Raw genomic sequence first — 19,169 nt, 5'->3', positions numbered from 1 at the left:
AATATTTTGACACAGCCCAAAGGGATTTGCTTTCCGTCTTCTCTTTTCCTGCATGAGGGGACAGAGAGGAGAGTGGGTCTCAAATTAAGTGAAGCAGCCTTGTTGTGGATGTATTGTGTCTTGGTACCTAGATTCAGACCTCCAAGAAATAAAAAATCAATGGAAAGTGGAACAAGAAAAAAGACAATAACTTTTAAAGAAATTGTACAAGTGCAAGAAAATGCAAAAGAAATAGTCATTAGAATAATTAAAGAGAAAGAAAATTAAGTCAGAGACACAGTTAATAAAAAAAGTGTATAGTAGTTTATGGTATTAAAGATAAACACAATGTAGTTAGATACTTAAGAGAAAAAGAAAGAAATAACAAAAGAAATTCTGAAAGAAATACAAGAGGTTAGGCAAGAAATGGAAAAAGAAACAGAAGTACATAGAATGGGACTCTACTCTAAAGAAAAATAAACCACTAAAAATTAAACTAAGGCCTAAAATGATAGTGGAAGAAGTCTTAACAAAAACAGCAAAGTTGGCAAAATGCGAAAAGTACAAAACTATACAGAAAAAAAAAAAAGAGTGATGAGGAAAGAGAGGGAAAAGACTCTAAGAAACGAAGGAAATGAAAAAAACAAAACAAAAAAAACAAGAGAAGAACACAGACCAAAAAGAATTAGTTTTTTTTTTTAAAGTACTGGACTTGAGGCTGAGAAAATGGTATATGTATATATATATATATATATATATATATATATATATATATATATATATATATATATATATAAAAGGAAACACAGGAAACAAAACAGGAGGAAAAAGGAACAAATTAGAAATAATGTATACCAACATAGATGGCATGATTTATGATTTCAGGACTAAGTGAATTAAACGACTATCTGGCAGAAGAGAAACTGGATATAATGGGAACTGTGAAGATGAAATTAAAAGGTCCACTACGACTAAATACTGTGGGACAAGGTTTATATAACCATTGGATAAACAAATAGAGAAGATAAACGGGGTGGAGTCATGTTTTTGACTATGAAAGGCTTAAATGTGACAAAGATAACAGAAGGAAATAATAATGTGGAACTGATTATGATAAAAGTTGAAAACAGTGACATGAAAAATACAAAATTTGTAGTGATATATGTGCCCCCAAAAACATATTCTTGGAGAGAGAGTGACCATTCCAAATTGTTGGAAGACACAAAGCATGTATTAATTGAAATATGAGGAAACTTAGAAATTATGGGTGACTTTAACTCTAAAGAAATATGTTGGGAGATGACAGTGAACAGTGGAGGACCTTTGGGGAAATATATTACTGGATATGACCATTGCTTACACATTGACTCAATAGGTAAAAGAAAATACCAGATATAGAAATAATAAAGAACCATCAAGACTAGACTTAATATTAGATCACAGCCTGAAATTGTGGATAAAATGGAATACAGGACACCAATTTGGAAGAGTGACCACATACTAATTTAGAATTAAAAGAGGAAATTTATTTGGGAAGAAATGAGAAACACAGAAAGGGAAGACTAATGTACAACAAAACAGATTTTGAGAAACTCAAAAAATTATTTCAAAAAGAGTATTGGGAATTTTTTTTTTTATGAAGAACCAAAGATGAAGAGAAATGGATGATATTAAAAGAAATCTATAATGAAGGAATAGATAAATATGTACCAAAACAAAAACAGTAAAAGGTGTACATTATATGTATGCATGTACTACAAATGGAAAATTTCCAACGTTTCCCAAACAAAGGTGAATAATCTCATCATGGAAATTTATCACAATTATACTGAGGCCAAAACAAAAGAAAGGGAGCTTTCAAGGATACAACATCTCTACATTGGAGATAAAATTATTGAGATTACTTTCTTACCATGAGTCAAAACTACATGACATAAAGCAAAAGTTTGAACAAGAAAAAGCCACATGATTGGCTTAGAGAGCAGTCATTTATAAAACTAATGGGAAAATGAGACTGTGACAAATGAGAGAATTAATCTTCTTATTACCATAAAAACACACAAAGCCAGGACAAAATCAAAAGAGAATAAAATCAATGAACTGTTGAAGGGGTGAGAAGGCTTTGTATCTTGTCAATAGATATACAGTCGTACCTCGGTACTCGACCGCCTCTATACTCGACCAAATCGGTGCTCAACCAAAAAATTCGAGTAGAAAATGCATCGGACCTCGAACAGATTTTCGGTACTCGACTAGCTCGAACAGCGGGTAAGCGTCAGTTCGACTCAGACCGCCAGCGGAGTAAGACGTACGCAGTTTGTTCGAGTATTTCTTCCCAGATTTAAACTTTTTCGTGTTGCTCTAGCCCTTAATAATGGGTCCAAAGAAAGACAGTGATAAGGGGAAAATTGGTTTCGGTGTTCGAACAAATCGGTGCTCGACCACCACCTCAGAACGGATTATGGTCGAGTACCGAGGTACGACTGTACAGTAAACTTTAAAGAGGTTAAGGAGCAACAGTGAAGACACCATTAGGCTAAAAAGTATAGTGGTTATTAATAAAAAAAAAATAATTATACAATAGTAATAATAATAATAATTATAGAAAAAGGAATCTCTTGTCAATGTAATATTATAATACTAGATGTGTCAATTTTTGGTATGCAGGAAGACCACATAACTACTTGGAGGGTATGCCAGGAACATGAAATTATGTAAGATAACTTGGATGTAAGGGATCAAAATGATGAGGAAATAGAGCAACTCAAAGGAATGTTCTTTTCTGCCTCATATCTCTAAAATGGATGAAGGGGGTGGGGGTGGAATACCATATAATGAAATCAATTTGTTGTCCCAGGTATCTCTTGCAGAAGACAAGCAGCATCCTTGAAACTGGTAACAGCCTCCAACCAGGCCCATAAATCACTTAGAGAAGAGATATTATGTTGTCTAGATACTGTTAGAGTTGAGCATTGTAGTATGTTTTCTGTGTTTTATGTGTGGCGGTTGCATCTGGGGCAGTTTGAATCTGTGGTCAGGCCTACTCTGTATTAGTACTGTCTTAATGATAGATGGTGTCCTGTGTACATTTGAGCCAGTGTGATACTTGTCTGGTGTAGGAGAGTTTTCTTGTGGAACTTACATATGAGGATTCTTGTAGTTACTAGTTGTTTGGTATTTTTTCTTGAAGGGGTTGATTAGTTATCTGGGTGTGAATATGTTTCTATGTGGATGCTTTATTTGGTTTGGGTGGTAGATTATGTTAGATGTTTGAGTAGTCTTTTTGTTGCATTCTGTTGGCAGTCCTTGTGAGATGTAGTGTGAAGAGTGAGTATTTTTCATGGTTTTGGTATAGAATTGTGTTCCTGTTATTTTCATATGATGTTCTTTTGGAAGGATTTAGATTTTTTGTGCCGGTGTCCCAGAGACGCAGTTTTGGTGCAGTCCTCCATTTAGTAGTGTCTGTAAGTTGTTTAAGTCTAATTTGCCGACTGTTGGAAACCATGCTGTGGAGGCATATTCTTAGGCAGTTCTTTTTGACTATTTCTAAATGGTTATCAGTTTATCTTTGTTTCCCAGTCTGTACTATTGATGGTTTTCAATAGGTTAGTTTCCTTGGTGATCCTCACTGATAGGTCCTTGATATGTGGACTGAGTGTTATATGGGTATCAAATGTTAGACTTAAGATTTTTGTGCACTTTTCTAATGGAAGGATCTGGTCATTCAGCTTCACTATAGACTCCTTTTTATTCAAAATTGTCTGGGGTAAGCAGTGTTACTGTTGATTTCTAGGGTCTTCCATTCTGTTATTTATGTACTGTTCTAGTTTGTTCAAGTATGATTGAGTGTTTTCTTGCTGCTTATTGCATCTACTGTGCTGGATATAGACATCTGCATATGAGAAAACAATGATATTCAGTTCTGGTTCAGGTGTTGGTAGATCACTCATGAAGAGGTTCAACAGTAATGGATAAAGTATTGCTCTTTGAGGGACTCCATTGTATAATCTTTTTATAATTGAGATGTGGTTGTTTTGGGTCACTACATTGTCTTCCTGCTATAAAGTTGGTTAACCATTTGTTGTTATTGCTACTGACATCATAGTCTCTTATATTTTTGGATGGTACATGTCTAGGGACCTTGTCAAAAGGCTTATCTATATCTATTGTAACCATAACTATTCTTTCTGGAGGGGATTTTTTACTGCATCCTTCCAGTACTTGTTGTGTGAGGTTTGTGACCAGACTAATGGTGGGTCCTCCTTGAATCCATGTTGACCGTGGGAGGTAGGTATATCTGATTTGATTCATGCTGCAACTAACCTTTCCATTAGTTTGCATATTGTGGATAGTGATACTGATCTATATGATGCAGTGTCCTTCAGTGGTTTCAAGATTGATATTATACGAGCTCCCTTCCACATGTTCAGGATGTTGTTTTGTGAGTAGTCAAATATATCCATACAGGTTCTTATGGTATTTTGGCCAGGTGTTTGAGGTCAATTTTTTTTAGATCCCATCTAAATCTTCACATTTGGAGTTTTTTAGTTTCTTAATGATCACTCCTGTGTCTTTACTGTGGAAAGGGGGGTGGGGGTCTTCACTATTTTGAGTTTCTATATTTCTTTGAATATTTTCCTCTTTTCTGGTTTGGGGGGCTTGAAGCTAGCTTTGGTGAAATATCTATTGATGCTGCTTCACTGGTGTTTAGGAGATTGTACTTTATCTTGTGTTATACAAACTGCTTTGTGGGTACAGGGACTTAGCTTTTGGGTTTTATAAATGTCTTTACTGCTCTCCACATTTTTCCACTGTCAGTCTCCATCTATTTCATTCATTAATTTTTCCCAGTTTCCTTTATGTTTGTGACTGATTTGTTTTGTGATGTCACAATTTAGTTCCTTTAGTAAAAACATTTTCTTGTTCTGCGAGGTTATGTTTCTTTAATAGGTTATTTTCTTTTCTTTCTATTTCCTGTGTGAAGCCTGGGTTAAAGTTCTTGATGTAGCCTCCTGGAATGTTTTTTGCTTGCTTTCTAGATGGCTGTTATTATTTTGTTAATATCTTTATCCAAAGAAAGGAATTGATCCAATTCATTTTTTTTTTTTCTGGTTCTTTCTCAATGTCTTCAAAGTTTGCCAGTTTGCTTTTAGATAATTTATGAAAATCCCCTTTACATTGGGTTGTAACTTTTCTTCAAGTTCTATGGTGATCCTAATTAGTGAATGATCACATGCAAGGTCATGTATTGATTCTCATGTGGTTTGGGTTTTGTATGGAATGTAACCACAATGTTATATCTGGTGATGCTGGTTGTTAATTGTTGTTGTTGGGGTAGTCTGGTGGGGTTGTTGCATGATATAATCATGTCTAGGTTGGGGAGTTGTTCAAGAATTTTTTGTCCTTTTTGATCTGTTGTTTGTGTGACAAGACAGTCTGGATGGTGAGGATTCAGATCACCTACCAATCTGCGGTTTGTAATTGAAGCTGTGGGATCCTCTTAAGAAGATCCCACAGCTTTAATGGGTTAAGGAGGATATATTTGAAGGGATGTACAAAGAAAAAAAGGAGATAAGCAAAACAAAAGATAAAGGAGGCAAAAAGGAGAGCAGATATAAAATGGGGGAGGAGTACGACAAAAAAATTTGAAAGCAATAAAATGATGTTTTGGAGGGAAATTAACCACTTCACTCCGGTCCAAAATCTCGCGGGCAGCATTAGCTGCCAGATGTATGATATTGCGTCATAATACTCGCACCATAAAAAATAGTCACCGCTTATATTGATCGTTCTCTCTTTCACCCATGAATTTTGATAACCATAGAAAATGTGATGAAGCCAGTTTAGAGAGTATGTCAGTTACGCAGGGACAACTACAATAAATATAACCAAGATGCCGATATGGCAGCCTCGCGTATCCACTTGCTCCTCATGCCGCCTACGTAGGCGGCACCGTATGGAAGAGGTTAAGTGAGGAAGGGGAGGTCATAAGGAACAGTGTGGGTTTGGGAAAAGGTAGGGGGTGACATGTGGAACAAGGAGAATAGGAAGGAATAGAAGGGTAGTGAATGGTGGGATTATGAAGTTAAGAAGATAGCAGAAGAGAAGAAGTGAACATTCAGGGGCTGGTTGCAGAGTAGGATGAGAGAAAAATATGAGAAGTATAAAGAAAAAAGAAGAAAAGCAAAACAAAAGATAATGGAGGCAAATTTGAGGTAAATATGGGTAAAAGTAAGGTGAGCTGTGCAAGGTTAGAGGATAGCAGTGAGTTGGAAGTCTAAAAGGAGAGAGGCTGAAGTAAGTGAATAGCTTTAGGTATTTGGGGTTACATGGGGCAGGACAGTAAAGGGAGGAATGGAGGTGGAGGTAAATTGTAGATTGAGAGAAGCAAGTAAATGCCTTGGGGGATTAAAAAGTGTTATGAGAAATAGGTAATTGGGAATGGATGCAAAAAAAAGTTTCTATAAAAGGGTGATTATGCTGATGGCATTGTATAGAGCCGAGACTTGGAATTTCAGAGTGGCAGAGAGGAATAATTTAAATGTGCTTGAGATGAAATATCTGAGAAGTATGATAGGGGTTACTAGGTTGGATAGAGTAAGAAATGAGGTGAGGAGGAGAGTGGGAGTGGAAAAGGAGATGGCATATAGGGCTGATGAAAGATTATTGGGATGGTTTGGGCACATGGAAAGAATGAGTGATGAAAGATTAGTAAAAGAAGTGTGGAAGGCAGTGGAGGGAGTGAACTTGAGAGGTTGACTGATAATGAGATGGATGGATGGGGTGAAGAGGGCATTGAGCAAGAGAGGAATGTCTGTTGAGGAAGGGAGACGGCAGGAGATAGGGATGAGTAGAGAATGACTGTGTGTGGATGATGCAGTTATGCAAGGAGGGGAGGGATGAGAGATGGGGGATTGGGGGTGCTTAGTGTGAATATTTTGATGCAGTCTGGAGGGATTTCTCCCTGTCTTTTCTTTCTCTGCATGTAGGGATGGAGAGGGGGTTGATCACCAATTAAGTTGTGGTGATTGGGTCAATGACAAAACAATCACCACATTGTACTGGCGATGATTCTAAAAGAATGATACTAGATACTGGCTCAAGAGGAGCAAAACCATAACATCATTAAATCTTGTTGGGGTAAGGCTTTTCTTATTTGAAAACTAATGTACTGTGTGGCCCTGCTGACCCTTAAAGGAACAAGGGTCTATTCAGTGAGGGCCAAATGTCTTGAAAGGGCATGTCAGTCCTTATGTTATTGGTCAGCATATTGTATACAGATATGAACTTAGCCAATCACAGATGCTGAAGGCGACTAGGTCCACCCTACAAGAGGAGCTCTACTCCTTTCAGAGGTTTCATCTTAAGCTAACAAGTAAAGAGAAGTCAGTCTAAATCAGTCTAAATCTGAGTTTAGAGTTGGCTAAGTCAGTCTGAGTCCAGTGTGCAAGTTGTACCTATCAGTCTAAGCCTGGGACAACCATATGTAAGGTCTATATCTAAAAATCTAAGTCCAGCCTCCCACACCCCTCACACTACCACTACTCAAATTTATAAAATGCCAATCAAAGCAAAAACATACATACATACATATACCAAGGCTTTTTCCCCCTTTCAAGGGAGGTAGCCAAAAAGGGAAAGGCATAAAAACACTCCCACCCATTTCATCCCTAAATACACTCCACACCCCTCCCACCCTTCCTCTCATCTGAGCACCTCCTGGATGACGGGTCATCCCTGCACCCTGCCCACCGCCCTGGGTCAGAAGCAGTGTCGCAAGACACAGTACATCCACAGCAAGGCCGCTTCATTTAATCGGCGACCCCCCCTCTCCGTCCCCCTTTGCATATAAGGAGAGGACGGGGAGAAATCCCTTTGGGCTGCGTCAAAATTACTCACACATACTACCCCACCCCCCACCCCCCCGCCCATTCCTCCTCATGCAGTCACAACATCATCCATATACAACCATTCTCCACTCACCTCTGTCTTCCGTCCTCTCCCTTCCTTCCTCAACAGACATTCCCCTCTTCCCCAAAGCCCCCTTCACCCCATCCATCCACCTCATCCTAGGACATCCCCTCATGTTCACTCCCTCCACATCTGCCTTCCATACCTCTTTTACTAGTCTTTCTTCACTCATTCTTTCCATGTGTCCAAACCATCCTAATATTCTTTCATCAACCCTCTCTCCCAAATCCTTTTTCACCCCTGTTCTCCTCCTCACCTCCTCATTTCTCACTCTATCTAGCCTAGTAACCCCCACCATACTTCTCAGACACCTCAAACACATTCAAACTCCTTCTCTCTTCTTCTCTTATGTTCCACGTTTCTGCCCCATACAGTGCTGTTGGCACAATCACTCCTTCATACAGTCTCCTCTTCGCATCCATTCCCAAATGTCTATTTCTCATTACACTCTTTAAACCACCAAGGCATTTACTCGCTTCTCTCAATCTACATTCTACCTCCACCTTCACTCCACCTTTTCCTGCTACACTTGCACCCAAGTATCTAAAACTATCCACTTCCTCCAGTCGCTCTCCCTTAATGTTCACTTCCAGTCTACTGCCACTTTCACCCCTTGTACATCTCATCACCTTACTTTTACCCACATTTATCTTTAGCTTTCTTCTATCACATACTCTCCCAAACTCTGCCACCAGCTTCCTCAATCCCTCCTCTGACCCTGCCACAAGCGCAGTGTCGTCCGCAAACAACAGCTGGCTCACCTCCCACTTTTCTCCATTTTCTTTAACCATCTCCAATCCCTGACTCACTACCCTAGCATTCACCTCTCGCACCACCCCATCCATGTATAAGTTGAACAGCCAGGGCGACATAACGCATCCTTGACAAAGTCCCACCTTTACTTCAAACCACTCACTCTCTCCATTTCCAATCCTAACACATGCTCTACTACTCACATAAAAACTCTTGACAGCTCCCAAAAGCTTTCCTCCTATCCCATAAATCTGCATAACCTCCCACAGTGCCTTTCTGTCTACCCTATCGTAAGCCTTTTCCAGATCCATAAAAGCCCAAAAAACATCCTTCCCCTTTCCTATAGCTTTCTCACATATCTGTCTTACCACAAAGATCTGATCTACACAACCTCTACCCGTCCTAAATCCACACTGTTCCTCACCAATTACTCCTTCTGTTCCTCTCCTAATCCTCTCAATTAAGATTCTCCCATAAGCCTTCCCTACTACACTCAACAGGCTAATCCCTCTGAAATTACTACATTCACACTTGTCCCCTTTTCCCTTGTAAAGAGGAACTATACAGGCACTACTCCAGTCCTCCGGTACTCTACCCTCTCTCCAGCAAACATTAAATAATCTCACCAACCAGTCCACCATCACTGAACCTCCCTTTTTCAGACATTCTGCATGACATCCATCCAGACCAGGTGCCTTACCTGCTTTCATCATCTTTACAACTGCCTTCACCTCATCCTTCCTTATTTCTCCTCCATTCTCCTCACTCATCACTCTCATTTTCTTCGTATTTCCCACTGCAGCTATCTTTCCTTCCCTATCCTCCTTCACATTCAGCAACTCCCTAAAATATTCTGCCCATCTTCCCCTTACTGCCATCTCTTCCATTATCAACTCTCCATCTGTACCTTTTACCTTTTCTTCCCTACTTGATTCGCCTCCTCTTCCTCTCTTAATTTCTTTCCAAAACATCTTTTTATTACTTTCAAAATTTTCTGTCATACTCCTACCCCATTTCACATCTGCTCTCCTCTTTGCCTCCTTTACCTTTTGCTTTACTTCTCTTTTCTTTTCTTTGTACGTCTCATATAAAAGGAGAGTGCGACAAAGTGAAGAGGCCTTGCTGTGGATCTACTGTGTCTTGCTGCACTGCATTTGACCCTGGGCAGTTGGCAGGATGCAGGGATGACCCATCATCCATGAGGAGCTGAGATGGAAGAGGTGGAAAGGTTGGTGGAGGGGAGTGAAATGGGTGGGAATAGGTGCATTTACCTAATTGTATTTACCTAGTTGTATTTTACAGGAAGAGAGCTATACTTGTGGTGACCCTCTTTTGTATCTTTCAGCATCCAGTTTGATCTTAAATTCTTGTATAGTTTTTGCACTCTCTGTTTCTTCATTCAGTTTGTTCCAGATATCTAGAATGGTGTGCCTCTGACTTAGCTAACTCCCTTATAAGGGAGAAAAAGCTCTTGGTATATAAATAGGTATAGAGAGATTAATGTGTGCAGTTAATGTTCTTAGTATGTATTTGCTTGGGTTGGTTTCTATGTCACTGGCTAATAAGAAGAGAATTGGGAGGGTAGATGCCAGTATTCTGACCTCTTTATGTGTAAAATTTAGTATATAAATGAGGGTGAGTGTTGGGAGTAGAGTTTAAGAGTGAAAGTTGTTCAATGACCAGGTGCCAGCCTCTCAGGACCACACCCCTCAGGAGGGGTGGGGAAGATGTGTCCACTTGTGGGACACATTGGATAACTTCTATGTTGTTGACATCTGATGATGTCTTCTGCATCTCTTTGTCTGGTAATGCTCCATTGATGCAGCCTCTTACAGGCCAGACACAGCCATGGGGTAAACCAAATCCAACTGTTAGGCCCTACTGTTGCATTACCAATGACCTGAGTAGTGTGGCAATGGTCAGGAATGACCAGTCATCCACAAGGAGTTATGATACAAGGGGCAACAAATGAGTTCTTGGATGGGTGTGGGATGGGTATAGGATACGTGTTGGTTGAGCGTAAACTTTGACTCAGTCAACTCCCTTATCAGGGGGAAAAGGCTTTGATGTGTGTATGTAGGTAACTGTAGTATACAGGAAAGGAGCAACACTCACTGGGTCATGTCTCCTATTCTCTAATTTCTTATCATACCCTCAAAGTCATGTACAATTCCAAGTTAATCTATATTCTTGATTTCCAATCATGTTTTGTTTGAACTTGGGTTATATCACCTAAGCTATTCCAAGTATTTATGTATCTATATGGAAAATGTATTTCTTCGCATATCTAAAGGTATGGTCTTTCTTAATTGTATCCCATGACCTCTTCAAGCCTTCCCATCTTTAATCATATCTATTCTGTCAATGCAATCTATCCCCTTTAGTGACCTGAATAATGTAATCATATCACCTCTTTCTCATCAATCTTTCAAAGCTGGCAGATCCAATGCTTTTAATCTTTCTTCATATGGTTTATGTGCCAGGCAAGGGACCAGTTTGATATTCTCTCAATCGTGCTTATATCCTTCACTCTATGTGGGGACCATAATATTGACAACTCCAGTCTTGGACAGATCAGAGTTTCAATGAGTTTATTCATTATCTCTTCATCCATATAGTGAAACACCACTTTGATCTTCTGAAGTAGTCCATATGTCTCTCACACAAACATGCTGATAGGTCTGTCAGATGACAGGTTGTTTTTTATCAACACTCCCAAATCTTTCTTCTCTTTTGCTTTTGTAATTGGTCCACTTCCCAAGGAATATTTTAAGGATAGTCTTCTGCCACTATTGCCCATTGTATTTTTTGGATAGATTTAAATGAGTGCATAGAGGATTTAGGGAGAAATGTCAACATAATAGAACTGGGAGACCTTAATGCTAGGGTAGGAAATGGTCCAATTGATGGAGTGGTTGGGAAATGTGGAGTTCCAGGAAAGAATCGTAGTGGAGAGCTGATGGTGGAAATGTGTCTAGAAAGAGAGTTGATGATAGCAAATACAGTGTTTCGGAAGAAAGTCAAGAATAAGTACACATGGGAGAGGGTGGTGGATGGAAGGGTGGTAGATTGAGCGTTGATGGATTATGTAGTGGTAAATAGGACTATGATAGGAAGAGTTAAGGATGTACATGTGCTAAGGGGAGAGGGTGGGGGAATATCAGATCATTTTTTGGTGGAAGGTAAGTTGAGAGTGGAGGATAGATGGAGAAAGAGGAAAGGGACAAAAGCTAGGGAGGTGCTTAGAGTGAACTCTTTAAATGAAAAGGAAAAGGAGAAGGAGTACAAGAAGAAGCTGAAGGAGGAGTGGGAGGGTGTGAAGGATAGAGTAGAGCTAGGTGTGGAGGAGGAATGGGGATGGTTCAAGGAGGGAGTCATAAAGTGTGCATGGATGGTGTGTGGAACAAGAAGGACAGGAAGAAATAGAAGGAAGGGTAGTGAATGGTGGGATGAGGAAACAAAGAAGGTTGTAGAAGAGAAGAAGCGAGCTTTCACAGATTGGTTACAAAATAGGACGAGGGAGTCATATGAGACGTACAAAGAAAAGAAAAGAGAAGTAAAGCAAAAGGTAAAGGAGGCAAAGAGGAGAGCAGATGTGAAGTGGGGTAAGAGTATGACAGAAAATTTTGAAAGTAATAAAAAGATGTTTTGGAAAGAAATTATGAGAGGAAGAGGAGGCGAATCAAGTAGAGAAGAAAAGGTAAAAGGTACAGATGGAGAGATGATAATGGAAGAGAAGGCAGTAAGGGGAAGATGGGCAGAATATTTCAGGGAGTTGCTAAATGTGAAGGAGGATAGGGAGGGAAAGATAGCTGCAGTGGGAAATGCTAAGAAAATGAGAGTGATGAGTGAGGAAAATGGAGGAGAAATATGGAAGGATGAAGTGAAGGCAGTTGTTAAGATGATAAAAGCAGGTAAGGCACTTGGTCTAGATGGATGCCATGCAGAATGTCTAAAAAAAGGAGGTACAGTGATGGTGGACTGGCTGGTGAGGTTATTTAATGTTTGCTGGAGAGATGGTAGAGTGCCGGAGGACTGGAGGAGTGCCTGTATAGTTCCACTTTACAAGGGAAAAGGGGACGAGTGTGAATGTAGTAGTTTCAGAGGGATTAGCTTGTTAAGTGTAGTTGGGAAGGCTTATGGGAGGATCTTGATTGAGAGGATTAGGAGAGGAAGAGAGGGAGTAATTGGTGAGGAACAATGTGGATTTAGGACGGGTAGAGGTTGTGTAGATCAGATCTTTGTGGTAAGACAAATATGTGAGAAAGCTATAGGAAAGGGGAAGGATGTTTTTTGGACTTTTATGGATCTGGAAAAGGCTTACGATAGGGTAGACAGAAAGGCACTGTGGGATGTTATGCAGATATATGGGATAGGAGGAAAGCTTCTAGGAGCTGTCAAGAGTTTTTATGAGAGTAGTAGAGCTTGTGTCAGGATTAGAAATGGAGAGAGTGAGTGGTTCGAGGTAAAGGATGGACTTCATCAAGGATGCGTTATGTCACCCTGGCTGTTCAACTTATACATGGATGGGGTAGTGCGAGAGGTAAATGCAAGGGTAGTGGGTCAGGGATTGGAGATGGTTAAAGAAAATGGAGAAATGTGGGAGGTGAGCCAGCTGTTGTTTGCTGACGACACTGCGCTTGTGGCAGGATCAGAGGAGAGACTGAGGAAGTTGGTGACAGAGTTTGGGAGAGTATGTGATAGAAGAAAGCTAAAGATAAATGTGGGTAAAAGTAAGGTGATGAGATGTACAAGGGGTGAAAGTGGCAGTAGACTGGAAGTGAGCATTAAGGGAGAGCGACTGGAGGAAGTGGATAGTTTGATACTTGGGTGCAAATGTGGCAGGAAAAGGTGGAGTGAAGGTGGAGGTAGAATGTAGATTGAGAGAAGTGAGTAAATGCCTTGGTGGATTGAAGAGTGTAATGAGGAATAGACATTTGGGAATGGATGCTAAGAGGAGATTATATGAAGGAGTGATTGTGCCAACAGCACTGTATGGGGCAGAAACATGGAACATAAGAGAGGAAGAGAGAAGGAGTTTGAATGTGTTTGAGATGAGGTGTCTGAGAAGTATGATGGGGGTTACTAGGCTAGATAGAGTGAGAAATGAGGAGGTGAGGAGAAGAACGGGGGTGGAAAGGGAGTTGGGAGATAGGGTTGATGAAAGAGTATTAGGATGGTTTGGACACATGGAAAGAATGAGTGAAGAAAGACTAGTAAAAGAGGTATGGAAGGCAGATGTGGTGGGAGTGAACATGAGGGGACGTCCTAGGACGAGGTGGATGGATGGGGTGAAGGGGGCTTTGGGGAAGAGGGGAATGTCTGTTGAGGAAGGACGGAAGAGGACAGAAGACAGGGGTGAATGGAGAATGGTGGTATATGGACGATGTTGTGATGCATGAGGTGGAATGGGCGGGGGGATGGGGGGTGAGGTAGTTTGTGTGAGTAAAATTTGACGCAGCCCAAAGGGATTTCTCCCCGTCTTCTCCTTTTATGCATGGGGGGATGGAGGGGGGGGTCGCCGATTTAATGAAGCGGCCTTGCTATGGATGTGCTGTGTCTGGCGACACTACTTCTGACCCAGGGCAGTGGACAAGGTGCAGGGATGACACGTCATCCAGGAGGTGCTAAGATAAGAAGGAGGGTAGAGGGGTGTGGAGTGTATTCAGGGATGGAATGGGTGGGAATGTTTTTATGCCTTTTCCTTTTTGGCTACCTCCCTTGTAAGGGGGAAAATGCCTTGGTACATGTATGTATGTATTGAACTTCAATTCCCATTCTTGATTTCATGCAAAAATAGTGTCTAGATCATTTTGCAACAGTCTATACTCCTCATTTTTCATTCTTCTCATGATTTTTGCATCATCTGCAAACATGTTGGCATAGCTTGTTGTTCCTTCCATTATGTCATTGACATAGACAAGAAACATTATTGGAGCAAGCACTGAATCTTGTGAAACTCCACTTGTTACTGCTCTCCAGCTTATCTTTTACCATTGTCCTCATGTATCTTTCCTTCAAAAAATATTTCATCCATTCTAGTACTTTGACTCAAGGTCCTCGAATGAGCTCCAATTTCCACATAATTCAACTCTGAGGTACTATCAAAATTCTTCTCTAGGTTGAGGTACACAGTCCACCACCCCTCTCTCTCTTGTAGTGCATCACTCTCAAGAGTTTAAAAGGTTCAACACAGATAACCTTCCAGATCTGAAGACAAACTGATTGTCTGTCAGAATGTTCACCTTTTCAAGATATTTGGTCCATCGATCTTTCACAATCCTGTCACATAATTTCATTATTGTGCTGGTCAGTGATACCAGCCTATAATTCATTGGTGTTTCCTTATTTCCACCTTTGTGAATTTGCATCACATTTGCCCTTTCCCGGTCAAGTGACACAATGCCTTCTTTCAATGAACATGTAATAAGACTGACTCTTGTCCTCTAGTTGTTCCCTAAATTCTTTATATATCCAGTTTGAGATCTCGTCAGGTTCTGAAGTTTTTGTCACATCCAACGATCCCAAGAAGATTGACCACTTCCTTCACTTCTACATTTATATCTTCTAAACCTTGTTTTTTACTCCCCACTTTCTTCAAAAAATTGCTCTCTTTTGTGAAGGCCAATTTAAAACTTTCATTGTTTCTGCCTGGGCTAAGGTTTCTTCAAAGACCTTACCACTCAATATTAACTTGGTTATTACTTCCCTGTCTCAATTTACTATTTATAAACCTCTGTGTGTGTGTATATTTACCTAGTTTTTTTACCTAGTTGTATCTCACGGGAAGGGGAGCTACACTCATGGTGTCCTCTGTATCTCGCCCTATCTAATTTGATCTTAAATTCTTGTATTGTTGTAGCACACAATATTTTTTCATCTATTATGTTCCATACATCCACCACTCTCTGGGGAAAGCTGTTTTTTTCAGGTCTCTTCTATAACTGTCCTTTTTGAGTTTCTTTCCATGTCCTCTTATGTTTCCCATATCCCAATTTAGTTCATCTCTATCAAGGACTTCCACACCTCTCATAATTCTATAGATGGTCAACAAGTCACCTCTTTCACATCTTTGTTCCACAGTCAGTAGTTCTAGTTTTGAAAATCTTTCTTCATATGACATTTTTTATAGTGTTGGGGACATCCTCATAGTATCTCTCTGGATTCTCTCAATCTTCCTTATATTCTCTTTATAGTACTGGGTGACCATAGTGTTGCTGCATACTCCAATTTAGGCCTTATCAGTGTGACTAGTATTTTCTTTACCATTTCATCAAAGTAAAAGCCACTTTTATTGATCTTAGTAAGTTATACATTTTGTCAACAATTTTGTATATATATTTGTCAGGGGACATATCTTTTTGATGATATACATTTTTTTTTTTTTTGTATGCCAGTAACCACTAGGAAAATGAGAACTTGGTAAACAAACATTTTTGTCTATTTATGACATTTTCAAAGGTACAATATAAACAAGAGAAATAAGGACATTATATACAGTATATACAGAACATAAAAGAAACCAGGGAAGGTCCATTTTCTTAAAAGTATCTTCCATATCTCTTTCTATGGACTTGTTCTTCTTTGAAAGGGGGTTTATGACTTCACCATAGGTAGTCATTATAGCTAGATCAAAATTTTGGATACAAGACCCTTCTTCAGTAGCTTGGGATATTCTTACAATGGCTTTAGTGTGAAAGACATTAACCACCAGACCAAGAAGATAATGAATGGCTGGTACAACGAAAATTAAAATAACCATAACAAGGAGAAAATTAACATCTATTCTAAATCCACATTTACATGTACAACAGCTTACAAAGAACACATGAAACAAATTATTAAGAGAAACATCAAGCCAGTCAACCCAGAGAAAATACTAAACTTAGTGATTTATTAAAAGAAGAAGAAAAAAAAAATCCTACTGAAGAACAGCCCACACCAAGAGAGAAAGGAACTTCATAAGTCACATATCATTTATATGTTCAAATGTACCCGAGGGAACTGTGAAACTCTCCCCTCCACCTATATTGGCATGACAACAATGAGGTTATCCAGTCGCCTTTCTTTCCACCTTAAATCAGGAGCCACTAAAAACCGCCTAAGAACTGAATATGGTATAGTCCTAACAAGAAACATGCTAGAAGAAAATACAGAGATTTTGGATATATGTACAGACAATAAATGCCTCCCAATTTTAGAGGGATTATATATCAAACAGTTGAGCCCAAATTTAAACATACAAGCAGAGGTTCTTAAGGCACTTCCAAGAATGCAAATAACAGCCACTAACCCAATCAGGCAACAAACCACCACAAACCCAAGTATGGGACAAAACAACATAAACCCAAGTATGGGACAAAATGCCATAAAACCAAGTACCCAACATTTCATCACAACTCAAAGCCAGAGACTCTCCCAAGCACATGACAACTTGCCACTGCCCAAGCTACCTGGTAACCTCTCCCAGTTATCCAGTAACTTCACCCAGTGAAGAGCAAGTATGAACAGAAACATGTAAAATGTAATATCATCACTCCATTCTTCAGAACATTCTTCCCTATCCACAAAGTAAGAATATTCCAAGCTGCTGAAGAAGAGTCTTGTACCCAAAATCTTGCTACAATTACTACCTATAGTGAAGTCATAAATCTCCTTTCAAAGGAGAGCAAGTCCTAGGTAAGACATACGGAAAATACTCTCAGGAAAATTGTAAGCACATAACTAGCCATCACTTTCAATGAGGTATGCATAAGAGAATTCTCCTGCCCATATACACCACTGATATATATACTGTATGTATGTATGTATGTATGTATGTATGTACATATATATATATATATATATATATATATATATATATATATATATATATATAATAATTTCTGAGTCACCTAGGATTCGAACCGAGTTCTTTCTCAATGCCAAACCAACACCTTACCGACTGATTTGGCATCGAGCAAGACCTTAGTTCAAGTCCTAGGGCAACTGTTGGAAATTATTTGTGTGATATTCGCTGTTACTAGCAATTCGCTTTAGGTATATATATATATATATATGTATATATATATATGTATATATATATATGTATATATATATATATATATATATATATGCATGCATTATTAAAATCGACAGCATTAAGGAGGTTGTTGATCTTCTTATGGGTATTCTCCAGTTTTCTAACCAATACTCTGCCATTTGGAGGGTGGGCATAGACCAAGTTGCCAAAATGATTCATTTATTTCAACATTTCGTCTAACAAAGAGACATCTTCAGGAAATTCTGTAGTATAATGATTAGACAAAACGTTGAAATAAATGAATCATTTTGGCAACTTGGTCTATGCCCACCCTCCAAATGGCAGAGTATTGGTTAGAAAACTGGAGAATACCCATAAGAAGATCAACAACCTCCTTAATGCTGTCGATTTAAATAATGCAGGCATACAAGAGAATCTGCTCCCCAGATATTCATATATATATATATATATATATATATATATATATAAATATGTATATATATATATATATATATATATAAATATATATATATGTATATATATGTATATACCTATATATATATATATATATACCTATATATATTTTTTTCTTATATTATTGTATACAACATGCTTTCCTACATCATATGGTGTACAAAATACAAGTGCTCACATCTATCTTCATGCTAAAATATATATTTAATAAATAACATGAATAATAAAAATAAAACGAGTACCTAGTTACTGATGGCTCAGACTACCATTACTAAGGTAAGTGCTACCTATGATGACAATTGCACATAAGTGCTGCCTATTAATGTGAATTATCCACTTGGAAGACATTATAATGTGGTTAGAGGAATGGGAACTCACAGAACCAAGGCCGGTGCTAGAGAGAAGTGGAACCCAAGAAAGGTTCAAACACAACTCAGGGAGTCATGTGCTGTGCTATGAGGGTCACTGTTCTTGTTGTCAGTAGTTCTTTTGCTGATGTCAGCAGCAATGTTTTCTCAATTGTTGCAGCTGCCTTGGTTGTCCTTATTCCTAACCTCCCTCTCCCCTTCCTTTTTCTTGTTTCAGCTGCTGAAAGAGAAATTTACACATAAACATTTTTCAATTTCTAAATGACCTTAAAATATCAACACACAAATCAATGAAAGACTTCACACATCAACTGACTTTACAGCACAAGATTTTTTTTTACTGAACAAGGTCATTATAGCCCACAAGTATAACATTTCCTATATATCTTAAATCAATCCTTTCACTTTTAAACTTTTAGCAGTAGGAATCCCAGACTGCTTAATGATAGTGAGCTTAAATCCCTGGGGCAGACATAATAAATGGATTCCTGTAGTATGGTTCTACAGTATATGTAATTCCGCATATATTTGCACCTGGTCAATTTTGCTTGATGTCTCAGACAATATACATACATAAGCACAACCAGTTCAACACCTTCCTA

General features: G+C 39.0%; 1 protein-coding gene across 4 annotated transcripts in view; it reads right to left on the bottom strand.

The window, feature by feature from the left end:
* The window catches only part of LOC143030944 (uncharacterized), a 169,688-nt gene that overhangs the window by 114,344 nt on the left and 36,175 nt on the right, over positions 1 to 19,169 (bottom strand). For all 4 annotated transcript variants that reach the window (XR_012966956.1, XM_076194236.1, XM_076194237.1 and 1 more), the window contains exon 3: positions 18,578 to 18,787. The gene's annotated coding sequence lies outside the window, so the exon portion shown is untranslated. The remainder of the gene's footprint in view (positions 1 to 18,577; positions 18,788 to 19,169) is intronic.

The sequence above is a fragment of the Oratosquilla oratoria genome, chromosome 12, assembly GCF_046742065.1.
Source record: "Oratosquilla oratoria isolate Oo_2021 chromosome 12, ASM4674206v1, whole genome shotgun sequence".
Taxonomy (NCBI): domain Eukaryota; kingdom Metazoa; phylum Arthropoda; class Malacostraca; order Stomatopoda; family Squillidae; genus Oratosquilla; species Oratosquilla oratoria.
Note: the sequence above shows the minus strand (reverse complement) of the source record. Positions and strands in the feature narration are given on the sequence as shown.